We start from the raw sequence: 14,654 nt of genomic DNA on the forward strand, positions 1-14,654 counted from the left end.
GAGGGCTGGGGCTACATAAGATCTACTCCACTGCATGCCCCAGAGCCTAACCCTGCTCGGTGTACATTTAAGAGCGCCGTTCGGTCTCACATGAGGGGGCGTGGTATCTTAAGTTGCGTCGCTTTGGGAGGCAAGATAATAAATAAAAAAGCCCAGCCATACTGAAAGAAAGGCGTGCGCCGCCTTGTAGAAAGTGACATTTAAGGGAGACTGCTGTGAGGAAAAAAGCCCCACCCGCCATTGTTTGTATGCGCCGTGCTTTGCTCAAACATGAAGCACAGCGCCCAGGCGATGAGGAGTGCACGCTCCCAGAGCCTAACCCTGCTCTGTGTACATTTAAGAACTCCGTGCGGTCTCTCATGAGGGGCGTGGTATCTTAAGTCGCGCCGCTTTGGGAGGCAAGATAATAAATAAAAAAGCCCAGCCATACTGAAAGAAAGGCATGCACCGCCTTGTTCAAAGTGAAAGGGGCTGTGGCTTGCGGTGAGCTACTCGTAAATGCCCATGCAGTGGTTCGAGGTGCCCGCCACATCCAGAACCGGTCATAAGACAAGATATAGTTGCAGCTTATTTATCTTATGCAACTAATAACCATTGACAAAGCCAATAGTCCTTACTGGTTGTAGGTATGATGTTACTTCTTGTATCACATATCTGGATGCAATGACAGAAACAGCAAAATATAAGTGGGGCGGCACACTATGCTAAACACAGATTTTTAGCGCAAGTGTTTAAAAGCCACGCCCCTAATTAGTGGCCATGCCCCTTTGAGAGACCCCCCAGTTTTTTCATCACACTTAAAGCCCTGGTAATACATATTTTATATTGGATGTACTCAGACATGCCGGTGAAAACTAGGTACATCCCCTTTTCCGAGAGCCACCGGAGGCCCTTCTAGTTTGTCTTCAATGTCCACTCACTTCTCTTTGTTCTCGCGTTTTCTGTGCATAAATAGCCAAGACGCCAAACATGGAAGTTCACTGAACCGACTGAGATTGGCCTAGGCATACTGCACCACAGGTATGAGCTTCCTTCCCCTAGTTTCTTTCGTTCTGCGTGACCGGTCTCCTGTCAAGTAACAGATTTCTGCCCTGGTTCGCACAAGCCCAACATCTCTCGGGAACCGCATTGGACACCACAATGTTCCCCCTCCCCTTTTTTCAGTCGTTCACGTTCTCTGTCTCTGAGGCCCTTTTCTTATTTTACCAGGTGGTGTACGGGCGTACTGCTTTTCCTTTTTCTGACTCGTTCACCTCCACGACCCCCGATCCTCTCTGCCACTTTACGAATAATAATCATTATGCCCCTTGTACTCTGCGATGTACACAGGGGTGCCCTCCTTTAACCCTTCTGAACTTCACCATGTCCGCATTATCAGCTCCATCACGTATACACGCGTTCGACGCTTTACCCCCGATGTACGTCACAGGCATAATCCATGTCCCTCTACTCCCGGCATTATATGTTCTTGCTCTGCGCGCACTAGTAGGTCCAGCTGCCTCTTTTCTGCTAATCCAAGTGCATGCAGTGCAATATTGGAGTTTGGCTTTCATCTTCCTCACAAAGGGCGCACACAGTTTAAGATACTGTTGCGCTCAGAGTTTCAAATACTGTTCGAAGCATTTTTTAAATACTGCATGCACCCTTAGGTCTCTCGGCCTCCGGCACATTAGGCACTTCTGCAACCCTCTGCCACTCAAGCTTCTGAACCTGTTCCCATTCATTCCCGCAACTGCGGGGCCGGCGCAGCGGCGGGGCCCCCTGAGCGCGAGGCCCTGGACAGCTGCCCATACCGCCCATGGCTAGGACCGTTATGAAAATGCACTAAATAAATAAATAAAATAAAAATATATATCCAAGCCCTGTACAGGAACGAGTAGGCTCCGAAACAGACTGCAGCCAAAAACGGGAGAAGTCCTTTCCCCCACCCCCTTGAAGCCGGCAGCGCTCCAGTCACAAAAGGGCTGAAGGGTTTCCGCACATACCACGTTGGAGTGATACAGCGCACACCGTGAGTGCACAGCCGTGTCTTACCTCACGCGTGCTGCCTTGGGTTCACGTCCTCTTAGCATTGGCTCCCGTGCCTCTTGGGTGTCCCGCTACCACGTTTGTCTTTTGCCTTTGAACCCAGGTATCCAGCAGCCTGTATGTACCACTGATGCCCAGCCGTTTCTCCAGCTCTCGCTCGCAGGCAGCCTGACGCAAGCGTAGCAGTGCAGTCACGTGACGCCCTAAACCTGCCCTCCATGTTTTTTCATACACATTTTGCGAAGGTGACCTCGGCAGTCTGAGTGCCTGATGTACTGTTCTCACACTACTGACAGGCCCGTCTCTGCTGACCGATCTCTTAACTGCTGGCCAGTGTGCATAATAACATTTCACAAGGCACTGCTGATGAGGAAATCAAGAATGCCGGGCGCGAAAGCAGTGGGAGTGCACGTCGCCGTGAGCGTGCACATCATCGGATCGCCGGAGAAGCGCCGGAGAAGACACGCCGACCTCCGAGGCTGCTTGCTGCCTACACTGACCCACTGCAGAGGGAGAGGGACACGCAGAAAGTGCCAGGTGAGTGGGTGGGGGGCAGAGTGTGTGTGTGCGTGTGTGTGCTTCCGAGTGGCTGTGTGCGTGCGTGATTGTGATGTGCATGGGGGGGTGGGGGGGAGCTGGCTGGCTGGCTGGCCATGCGCGTCCACGAGGTGTAATCGGCGCTCGTGGCCAGATCTAGGTCGCTTGACAAGGATCTCGGTCACAATAGGTCTAGCGAGACCTAAAAAACGAATACTAAAACTGTGCATTAAAATAAAATGAGTACAATATTTCACATAGCTACATATTGCTGCAAACATGAATTAGCTAAACCATGCCCCAACCAAATAAAAATAAAATAAAAACGAATACTAAAACTGTGCATTAAAATAAAATGAGTACAATATTTCACATAGCTACGTATTACAGTCATGTAACTTGTTCTCCGGTAGGTTTTGGCAGTCATAAAGCGCGGAGATACTCCCCTGGGAGTCTATTCTAGCGCTCTATAAACACGCAAAATAAATAAAATAAATAGTCGCCTAACCATCTAGATGGTTTCCTGACTCTTTTCTCCTTCACACATTCACAATCCAGTGCCAATGACTTCCCACTATCAGATATCACCTTGACATTATCTTCTCCTTCACATCCCCGATTTCTACCAATCATCATGACAAAAGGTGATACTTCTGTAGTCTCGTTACTAGTGATTCTATAAGCAATCCTCCTGCTTACTGGCTATTGCCAATTGTATAACATCCTTGACTCTCAGTTGAACCTTTTCAACATTCCATTTTCAGCAGGAGTTTTACAGTAATGTGGTTTTATACTTCACACCAATATGCTCGAAATACAATTTTGCCTTGTGTGAAACAAATTGTACACCATTATCACTCAAAATATTTATAGGAATGCCTTCAGAGTGAATACTTGAACTAGAAATTCCAACACTGCATCAGTATCAGCCCTATAAACAATTTTCACCGTTGGCCACCAAGAGAATAAATCAATTATAACCAAAATATACTTCTGTGGTTCTCAAAAAAGGCCCTATGATGTCAATAGCCACCAACTCCCAGGAAAATTGTGAAATCAAACAATCACTCATGGGAGGCCTTCATGGTTAGTTTTGTTATCTAATATTTAATTTGAACATTCTCTTACATACCTCTCCACCTCTAAGTCAATACCTGCCACCAAAATAGCTTCTTTACAACCGACTTGGTCCGAGTGACTCCAGAATGCTCTTCATGACCCAAACAAATGAAAATTTCACGCAAAGTCACTGGTGGAATTACCCATTGTCCTCTTAAAATTGTATCATTTTTCAAAGTGAGCTCTGATCTTATCTAAAAAAAAAAGGCTTACTGGACTGACTCAAATTATCTTTCTTTGACCTAACCCCACTCACATTAGTGTTGACGACTGTGACGTCTCATTGCTCTCATACTCCTCAATCCATTCTTCACTTCTGATAGCAAGTTTACCACTATCATGCACCAGTGCCACCTGAAATTAATTCCACCTTCATCTTCGCACTCTTCCATATCATTTGGTATCCTTGAAAGAAATCGGAGCCAAGTTTGCTTTGCCAGGGAGGTACGCCACTTTGTACTGATAGTCTTGCAAACGCATAGACAACAGTGCTGACCTTGCAGAGGTGTTTACAGTACCTTCTATAGTTACAATGTTCACCAAGAGCTTATTATGGCAATGGTACATGGCTACTCCCACACAAAAGCTCTGAAATATTTAGAGGCCCACGCATATGCTAAATATGCTAAAGTCTAACACTCTATAGCGGGATATTTTTCCTCAGTAGGTGAAAAAACCTGAAGGCATATGCAATCCCTTCCTCCTCCTCTTCCTCCATGGACTTATCTTTGACACTTTGTGGAATGGGTTCAGACACAAACGGCTTAGTCAATATTTGTATTAATTTATTTATTTTTCGAATTTTTTATTAAAGAGAAATATATCCCTTTGTTATTAGAGTGTTGTACATAAACATGAGATCTGGGTTCATGTAATTTGATCTCAGACTTTGCAATTGAATCTGTTCCATGTATTTTAAAGTACTCTACCCAGGAAACCAGCATCTAGGTCAAAAGTTCATGGCATCATGTTGATGCATGTCTACCGGAGTGGTATTGTTTCCTTAAGGTGCCAGCCTGTGGGTGGAAAGCCTCAGGACCACAAACATATTTTATGAATGAGTAGAGAAGAAATTACTAGACTTCTTTCCTGAATGTGTGGATTGAGGGATTAGAACTAATCTAAGATAGAAGTGAGTTCCATATTCTTGTTGAAGGTCCAGTGCGTGTGTAGGTCTTACTTTTCCTGAATCTGGGAGTTTCTAGCACTAGGGTGTTAGCACTCTTTAATGAGTGGCTTACTCCTGAAAAATTGAGCTTATGTGTTAGATAGCTAGGTGTCTTAACATACAGGGCGTGATGTCCACTCCTCTAGCTGGAGTGACTTCAGAGATGGTGTGATATGATCTAGAAGCATTGGTCCAGTTAATAACCTCACTGTGGTATTTAAGATTGCCCTTATTAGTGCCGCGTGTGCTTTTTGCAGGCCTGTTAGAGTTGCACTCCCGTAGTCTAGTATGGACACAACTTGAGATTGAATTGTGAGTTTGAAGTCTTGTGATGGCAAGAAAGGCTTTAGTTTCTTAAGTAGGCTGAATTGGTGATAGGCACTGCGAATGGTTGCGCTGTTTTGTGCCTGTATGTCAAGGTTTGTGTCTAGTGTGATCCCAAGAGATTATATTGTTTTGACCTTAGTGGATATGCAGTAAGTAGATTCAGGGACTGACTTGTTGTACCGAAAGGACAGTTGATATATGCTTTTGCAATTGAATGGCTGTCTTGCTCACCAGGGGTGAAGCTTTTACCTAAGTAAGAAAAACACTCAGTGCCTCCTGCACCGCCTTCAATTCTCTCCAGTTCAGTCAATGAGCTGCTTCCTTGCGGGCCCAAAGACCATGAGCAGACAGCCACCCAAGAACTGCTCCCCACCCTCATTTGCTGGCATCAGTGGTGAGAATCAGAGGGTCCGGTAGAGTAAAGGGACTACCCTGCTCCAATACAGGAGAATCTATCCACTAACTCAGATGAGATTTGATCTCTGAAGTGACTGGAATGAGTCTCTTGTAGTTTTCTGAAACTGGGGACCAATGATGAAGCATATGAAGAACCGCAAAGATTCCATCTAGTCTCTCAATGACTCGCTCGTGAATTGTGGATGAGAGATCTTCTATTAATGTAAAACTTGACTACTCATCGATAATTGCCATCAGATGAAAACATGAGGACTCGTCCATAATTACCATCAGATGTCAATTATCGAGTGAACAAAATAAATTGATGGCTATTATGTGAAGAGTATGTTGAGTATTATTTGTGGAAAGGCAGTTCCATAGATGACAACCCTTGAGTTCCTTTTCAACCCTCTCACTAAATATGGAAAACAAACTCGGTCTCAAAGAGTTCTTTTTGTGGTAAAAATACCATCATGTCCTTCGTGAGCTCCTTCCATTATTTTCTTGCACAGTCTCTCTGAAATCAGGATTCCCAAACCTGGCAGTATAACAAATTTCTGAGTTATGGATAGTTCATATTTAACTTTGTAGTAACGAGGTCCGCATCCAGGATGGTGATTTATGTAGATTTATTGAGACCACTTACAAGTAGTTGAGTTGTAGAGATCACTCCACCAATAGCAGTCTGCCTGCTGCTCGGCTCATACTCCAACTGACACAATCATGCATCCAGCCTCTCAAAAATTCCATTCAAGACCATCACATCAACATTCCATGCATCACATTCACACTGGCTGAGCAGCTAGGGAGAAAGTATCAGAAAGTAAACAGATAAATATAGCGCAGGTTACAACATACCTTCCCTTTTTTCCCAAAACAAAAATAGAAACCACAGAGTAGAAAAAGGTTCAAACAAGGAGAACCCCAAGAAATAGAAAAATGGAAAATTAGAGAAAAAGCAAGAAGAAAGTGAAGCTAAACGCAAAAGGATCAAAGCAAAGATACCAAGAAAAACCAAGCATAAGCAAGGAAGAAAATACACCGAAGATATGCAAGAGTATGAATAAGAGAAAATGAAATAAAAGGTTAAAACTGAAGTACAAGAGAAATGGAAAGACAATTCTGAGAAAAAATACCAGAGATGTATAAAGAGCATGGACAGACTAAACAATATAGATCAGATGCATAGACTAATATACATAATATATCACCCACCTATCATCCTCCCAAACAACTTTTGATAAAAAAAAAATAGAAATGGGGGAAGGACACCCGAATGAACATTCCCGAAAACACAGGTGAATAAATGGACCACAAACAACATGGAACATCCACACCCAGGAACAACCAAAGTAAAAAGTTAGGGAAAAGAAAGGAAAAGAAGATTGAATGCTAACCATGCAGCCACAAAGGCCTAGGGGCAGACAACCACAAGTGTGCACAATAGTACGCACAAACAATGATACACATGGGACTTGTACTCATTAGAACACCTATATAGAGGTTAGTAGCATGAACAGACTGCAGAACACAAGGGACTCGTACCCCTTAGAACCTCTTTGTGAAGGTTAGAAACGTGAACAGAACAATAGAACACATGGGCCTCGTACCCATTAGAACCCCTGCGAGGAGGTTAGAAATGTGCACAAAACAAAAGAACATATGGGACTTGTACCCATTAGTAAACCCCTATGAGGAGGTTAGAGTGTGAACAAAACGATTGAATACAAGGGACTCGTACCCATCATAAATAGAAAAACATGGAACTTATACCCATTAGAACTGCGTAGATACGACTAACACCCACTACAAATTGCGTAGATGGGATTAGCACCTCCTGCCAACTGTGTAGATGGGGCCAACACCCACTACAGCAAACAAAATGTAAAGCACCAGGTGACTACACCTTGTGCTGGGAAGACTACGTTGAAAGGGACTAAAACCTATCAACAGTGTTGAATGGGACTACACACCCAAGAACAATCCTGTGTAGGATAAACAAGATCATGTAAATACTGTCAGTATAACATCTAAACAAACATAAAGAACTAGAGGCAAGAAAACAATGGAGAACATGGCTGATTGAAGACAAAATTACCATAAACATCAAAATCCTTCGCCGGTGAGCGAAATCTCACCGATGTCATGCCATAGTGTCATACAAATATAAATAAAATGGTGAATATTTGTCGATTGGCGGTTTCTCCATAAACATTGACCCAATACCCATGTAATACCTTTTTCATCACTAAAACAACATGAAAGTGCTAAACATTACTACAACCTTAACACCAAATCAGGCAAACACTTTGTCTCTGACACTTGTTTTGAACTAAAACAGTAACTAATTCATACCCAGCTAGACCTCCTGTGAGCAATGTCTCAGACAAATTTGCCAACAAAGTCAGTTTTTACTTTTTACACCACAACTTTACTTAACTGTTCATCTGTGAACTATGGTGATAATACCTTGAAGATAGGATTGTCATATAAAAACCATTATACAGGGATAAATATTCCATGGAAATTTGTTGTGCAATTTGTTGAGACTTGGAAAACATCATGTTGATGCTGATACAACACACTGTGAGCCTGTTGTAGGCCCCACCAGTTGCAGCTTCAGTCACCGTAATACAAATACCTTGAGAAAAGACATTTGTTCCAGAGCAGTGTGTGTACCCGCACCAAACGTCTACAGGAGAAATTTGTGGCTGTCCCTCAACTGTGCCCTTGCAGTTTGGCATAAATGTGAACTGTCGTAGTTTCAATTACAACCACATGGAAGGACGATTGCAGCATGTACATTGAGCTGCACCAGATGACCAATATAGGGCAAACAAAGCCCAGATGCTTGTGTCCAGTAACGAATTCAAGATGGTGGCATGCTAACACGCCTGTGTTGGGTGGATGATGATAAGTGGGTGCGCCAAACACTGCCACACAGGGGAACCGATGCAGTGAAAGGCTGGATCGTCACAGATGAAGAAACTAGGATCCTTGTGGAAGAACTTTGCTGAAGACACTTTGCGCTATCCACAAACTGAAGGTAAGAGCGCTCGTGAGATACTTGACTCGTGCAACACTTTGAAAAAAGACTGCAGCGGTTGAACTGCCGTAGAGCCCTCAGATGCAGTTGAAAAGTCAAAGTGTAACAAAGTAAATGCCTTTGGAAATGTTTTTGGGCACAAAAGTTCAGCACATGCTGTTGGCACTGTAATCAAGCTCCACATTAACCACTGCGCTTTTCCCAACAGCGATCTCTACCTGAACCACTGTGCATTCCCCAGCAGCTGTAACACACAGAGAGTGGGTAGAATGGAAAGGGGCGACCACTCGGTCCCCCCGAACGTATGGCTGAGTGCCTCGATCCCCCCGGGAAGCCATTTTTGGGCGGGAGGCGCGTCTCGGCTGGTATGCCCGAAGCGGCGTAGCCGGGGCGCGCCTTTTCCCGCCCTAGAGTGGGCTGGCCTAGACACCGACGCAGCCAGCCACGCCCTCGGGGCGGGCAGGGGCGGGTTTTCGCCCGCCCTGAAGACGGATAAAAGAAGGCGCAAGACCAGAAGACGTCCTCTTGTTCTTGTGCTCCGAAGCTGCACCTCCTCGCTACACGTGAGCTCGGGACGGAACGAAGAGCCATTTTTTGAGCGTTTTGATCTTTTCTCTTTGTCTTCTAGATACTTCGTAGGAGAGATGCCCAAGAAAGGCGAAAAGAGAATGACGACTGAGCAGATGGTTCGGGCACTCTTCAAGGATATGTCCGACATAAAGAAACGGTTGGCCGAGCGAGATGGGGAGGAGGGTTCGGGCCCTTCGCCGGCTGGAGGGAGACCTAAGAGGCCGAGAAAGGTTCCAGCCGGTGGGGACGTCCCGGTTCCCTCTGCCCCTCTCGAGGCGCCGACCCCAGTACCGATGGAGGGGAATCCAATCCCCGTTGTCGTCACCCCGACATCGAAGGAAGACATGCCCCCCGAGCTGGCAGCACAGCTAGCGGCATGGTTGGGGGATAGTGGGGATGGCGCCACGGCTGCCGAGGCACAGGCGCTGATAAAAGGGCTTCGTGAGAAGAAAGAGGCAGCTAGAGTGGCGGGGATAGACAAGCCGCAAGCGGCAGATGCTGCGTCCGGTTCAGGTAAGCGGCCATTGCCGATTGCAAGGGACGAGTCAGCACCCTCTCGTAGAGAGAGATTGGGACAACATGTGCCTTTAGCTTTAAAGGAAAAGATCTGGGCGGGGGAGTACGTGAATATATTTTCCCTGCTTGTTGATCATTATGATGTGGAACATGTGAAAAGTCAGAAGGACTTAATGCATCCGAGTGTTTGGCGCGCTAAAATGGCCGCCTTTAAGGTGAATGAGAACATTGGCAACTGGGGCAATGCGTGGGGTATTTTCACATCAATTTTGGGGGAACGTAGGCCCGAGTTGCTCCCTGAGTTTCCCGTTTACCAATCACGAATTATGGGTTACTCGACAACGTATCAAGGTAACCATTGGTTTTGTTATGACAATCTGTTCAGGAAAGAAAAAGAGCATAACAAGAGTTTGACTTGGGATTGTTACGATTCGTTAACATGGGACAAAATGAAAGAATCAGGAATGTTAAGAATGCCATTGGTCGGGAGCAATGTTGTTGATTACTCCCGCCAAAATGTGGGGACGCCCTTTCGACCGAGTACGAGCAGCGACGACCAGTCGAGGCCCGCAGGCAATACAGGGAGAAAGGGTTTCTGTTTTAATTTCAACAAGGGGAAATGTACCAGGCCTCCGGGATCGTGTAAGTTCAAACATGAGTGTAGTACGTGTGGGTCGTCCCATCCTGAGTCATCGTGTAGAGCCAAAACGGGTGAGAATGGGGGTAAGGGAGGCGCCAAACAGGTCTAAGCTAGGCCGAGGGGCGCCTTTACCAACCCCGATTGATACCTTGGCAATGATTCCCTGGCTCAGCGAATACCCGGATCGTGCTTCTGCCGGGGTGCTACGGAACGGTTTCACACATGGTTTCCGCATCCCGGTAGGGGACTTTCGGGGTGTAGGGATTTGCAAGAACCAACTTTCCGTTTTACAACATACATCTGTGGTGCAAGAGAAAATTCACAAAGAGGTTAGCCGGGGACGGGTCGCCGGCCCATTTAGTGTACCCCCGGTACCGGATTTCGTTTGTTCTCCGTTAGGGGTGGTTCCCAAGAAGGACCCGGGTGAGTTTCGTTTGATTCATAATCTGTCTGCCCCACACGGCCTTTCAGTAAATGACGCAATTGATCCAGAAGTTTGTTCGGTGCGATACGCATCGTTTGACGAGGCAGTAGCCATCTTGAATCGCCTGGGGCCCGGAACGTTGATGGCGAAATCAGATATCGAGTCAGCGTTCCGGTTGCTCCCGGTACACCCAGACGATCAGCGTCTTTTGGGGTTCGGGTTCCAGGGGTCATTTTACATGGATAGGTGTATGCCAATGGGATGCTCTATATCATGTGCTTATTTTGAACAATTCAGTACTTTCCTGCAATGGGTGTTCACTAAGAAATCGGGTTTTCGAAATGTAATGCACTATCTTGACGACTTTTTGTTCCTTGGTCCCACCGCAAGTCCTGAATGTGCTCAGGCCTTAGCTGAATTCTGTGTGTTGATGGGTCATTTGGGCGTGCCATTGGCACCGGGTAAAACTATGGGTCCCACGACTTGCCTCGAGTTTTTGGGGATCGAGTTGGACTCATTGGAGGGGTGTTTCCGTTTACCAGCTAGCAAAGTGTTGAAATTCAGGACAGCCCTCCTAGTATGTTTGAATACACCTAAGGTTACACTGCATCAGTTGCAACAATTAGTGGGGAAGTTGAACTTTGCCTTGAGGGTGATCCCAATGGCTCGCCCCTTTTCCCGCTCAATTGCCCAAGCGATGGTTGGCCTGAAAGAGGGTCATCATCGCACGAGGTTATCGGCTGAGGTCCGCCAGGACATGCGGATATGGTTAGCATTCTTGGCGGACTTCAATGGCCGAGTCGTCTGGAACAAGCCAGCCGTGTCCTCGGAAGAGCTTGGGCTATGGACAGATTCAGCAGGGAGCATAGGTTTCGGCGCCATCTTCGGCACGAACTGGTCTGCTCAAAGATGGCCCCTATGGTGGCACGAGAAGGGGATAACGAGTAATATTGCTTTCCTTGAATTATTTCCCATTCTCGTGGCCCTGAGAACCTGGCCAGAAGGTTTCAGAGATCATTCTGTCGTTTTTTGGTCCGACAATATGACCGTGGTAGAATGCATCAATAGTCAGTCAGCCCATTGTAAAATGATTTTGAGGCTGCTCAAAGAAATTGTCCTACTATGTATGCAACTGAACGTGGTATTCAGAGCAAAACATGTCCCGGGGGTGTTGAATCAGGCTGCTGACGCACTGTCTCGTTTTCACATGCAGGCTTTCTCGGGTTTCCTTCCCTCAGCGGACCCGGAGCCGGCACCCTTCCCCGAAGCTCTCTGGTCTCTCGGTGCCCCGAACTTCGTCACCTCGTGGGAGAGAGTCTAGCACCCAGGACAAGGAAGGCATATGAAGGGGCGTTCCAGGCCTATTTAGCCTTTTTGGGGGCAGAGAGAGGGGGCCTTTGGGGTCAGGAAGAGTGTGTTGTACTTTTTCTGATGTCTTTACGTAGGGCTGGGAAATCGGTGGCTACGGCCCAAAGGCATCGTGCCGCCATTTCCTTTGTTGCCAGGGCCCATGGCATCCTGGACCCAACAGCGTCTTTCACAGTACAGAAAGCGCTGCGTGGGTGGCAACGCCTAGAGGGTCGCAGAGTAGACGTAAGACGACCGATAGGTCTAGACAGGTTGTCCCAGTTACTGGCCACACTCCCTAACACATGCTCGTCCCCTTTTGAGTCCTGTTTGTTCCGGACTGCATTTACGCTGGCGTTTCACGGGGCTATGAGAGTTAGTGAGCTGGTTGCAAGGAACAAACAGGATGTGACGGGAGGCTTGTGCAGGGAACATGTTCAGATCAGGGGGGATGCGATGATTGTCTCCTTTCTCAGGTCTAAGACCGACCAAGATGGGAGAGGGGACTGCACGATCATTCGCAGGAACCCCGAGTCATCCATGTGTCCGGTACAGTGCTTAGAAGATTACCTAGCACGGAGAGCGGCATCATGGGGGGGGACATTGTTGAGGCATGCAGACGCCACCCCGCTGACGAGGTTTCAGTTTCAACGGGTGCTTGCAATGGCCGTTGCCGCAGCGGGCTTGGACCCGGGCGAATTTGGGACCCACTCCTTTCGGATAGGGGCTGCCACTGAAGCTACAGCCAGGGGTCTTAATGTAGAGCAAGTGAAACGTGTGGGGCGCTGGTCCTCCAATTGTTATAAGAGGTACGTGCGATTGCATATGTTGTGAAGCTGTAACCGTGTACTCACGCCTCTTGTTTTTTGTTTGTTTGCAGTTGCGCAAGCCTACGCGGCAGGGCAGACTGTGCAGTCAACCCAACACCAGGCCAGCGGTCGCACGTCACCGGCTGTGAGGAAGGAGGTGTGGGTCGTGGGCCACTCATACGTGAGACGGGCCGCAGACGTATTCAAAGCAGGTGACATGATTCACGTACCTGGGGAATACGGGTACAGAGTGTCCTTCTACGGAAGGGGCGGTCTCTGTATTGACCAGTTTCAGGAATTTTTTGAGGGTTTGTTAGAGCGGATGAGGTCACCGCCGTCCATAGTCATAGTGCATTTGGGGGGCAATGATTTGGTCACCACCGGTAGACGACTTCTCCTGGAGGCTATGCTTTCCACGGTAAGTTGGTTAGCGAGGAGAGTTCCGGGGTGCCTAATTGCGTGGTCTCATATGATCCCACGAAAAGTGTGGCGGGGAGCTATCTCGATCCCTGCTTTGAATCATTCTGTTAAAAAATTGAATAACAAAGTGAGTAGGTTGTTCCGTTCCAAGACATTGCATTCGATCTCTCATAATTGTATTAATGATGACAGTATGTATTTGGGGGATGGGGTGCATTTGTCGAGGGCGGGGAATGAGTTACTCATAGGAGACTTCTTAGCCTGGTTAAAATCTTTAAAACATGACCTTTAGGTAGGAGTTTTGTGGGGGGTCCGGATAGCCGGTCAACTATCCGGACCTGTGGCGGTAAGGTCATGATCGGTGAGCACTAATTGGTAGATCCCTATGAGTGGGCGTCACCCAACACGGATGGGAGCGCTCGGGAGAGGTGGCCATTGGCCCCTCGGTGGGGAGGCGGTCCCGTCTAAGGGCGGGTCGCCGGAAGTAAAGGAAAGGCGGTCAAGGCCCCTTCCTTTGTAGGAGGGGTTACAGCCCCCTCCTGGGGAATTTCCCGGGGCCAGTGTCATCTGCGACGGCAGATGCGGTAAGTTGTGTGGGGTGGGGAGAGGTCAACGATACCTTCTAGATACCACGCACAAGTGTTCGAACGACCTTTAAATGGCGTCGAGTCTTAAGTGCCCCCGTCAAGACAAGGGAAATTGTTAGTAGTTGCACTTGAGGTAAGCCTCTGTGCTGTCGCCCTTCCCAAGTGGGAGGGGTAAGTCTGGTTAGGGATCTTGACACCGGTTATGACCTTGCCGTTGGCCCTTAAACGTTAGGATGTACAATTTCAGTGTTCTTAGAGAATGTTTTTGTAGGATGCCAGTTCGGCTAGGAGAACCTCTGTATTAGAGACTATGTTAAGGTTAGCCAAACATCGTAATGTGATAATGAAATTGTACATAATATGAAAACGTTAATGTTTTAATTTTTTGTTTTAATAAATACGGCCGCGGGATGGTCACTCCATCCCACATCCAAAAACTTTAAGACTGTTTCCGGTTTCCCTCCTTTTGGGGATTGTGTTGAGAGGGGGTGGCGGGTATCTCAGCCATATGGAAAGGGGCGACCACTCGGTCCCCCCGAACGTATGGCTGAGTGCCTCGATCCCCCCGGGAAGCCATTTTTGGGCGGGAGGCGCGTCTCGGCTGGTATGCCCGAAGCGGCGTAGCCGGGGCGCGCCTTTTCCCGCCCTAGAGTGGGCTGGCCTAGACACCGACGCAGCCAGCCACGCCCTCGGGGCGGGCAGGGGCGGGTTTTCGCCCGC

At 47.5% G+C, this 14,654-nt stretch overlaps 1 protein-coding gene across 1 annotated transcript in view; it reads left to right on the plus strand.

Moving 5' to 3' along the window:
- DMBT1 (deleted in malignant brain tumors 1) overlaps positions 1–14,654 on the plus strand; it is an 845,773-nt gene that overhangs the window by 226,484 nt on the left and 604,635 nt on the right. The window lies entirely within an intron of this gene.

This window comes from Lissotriton vulgaris, chromosome 5 (assembly GCF_964263255.1).
Source record: "Lissotriton vulgaris chromosome 5, aLisVul1.2, whole genome shotgun sequence".
In the NCBI taxonomy this organism is placed as follows: domain Eukaryota; kingdom Metazoa; phylum Chordata; class Amphibia; order Caudata; family Salamandridae; genus Lissotriton; species Lissotriton vulgaris.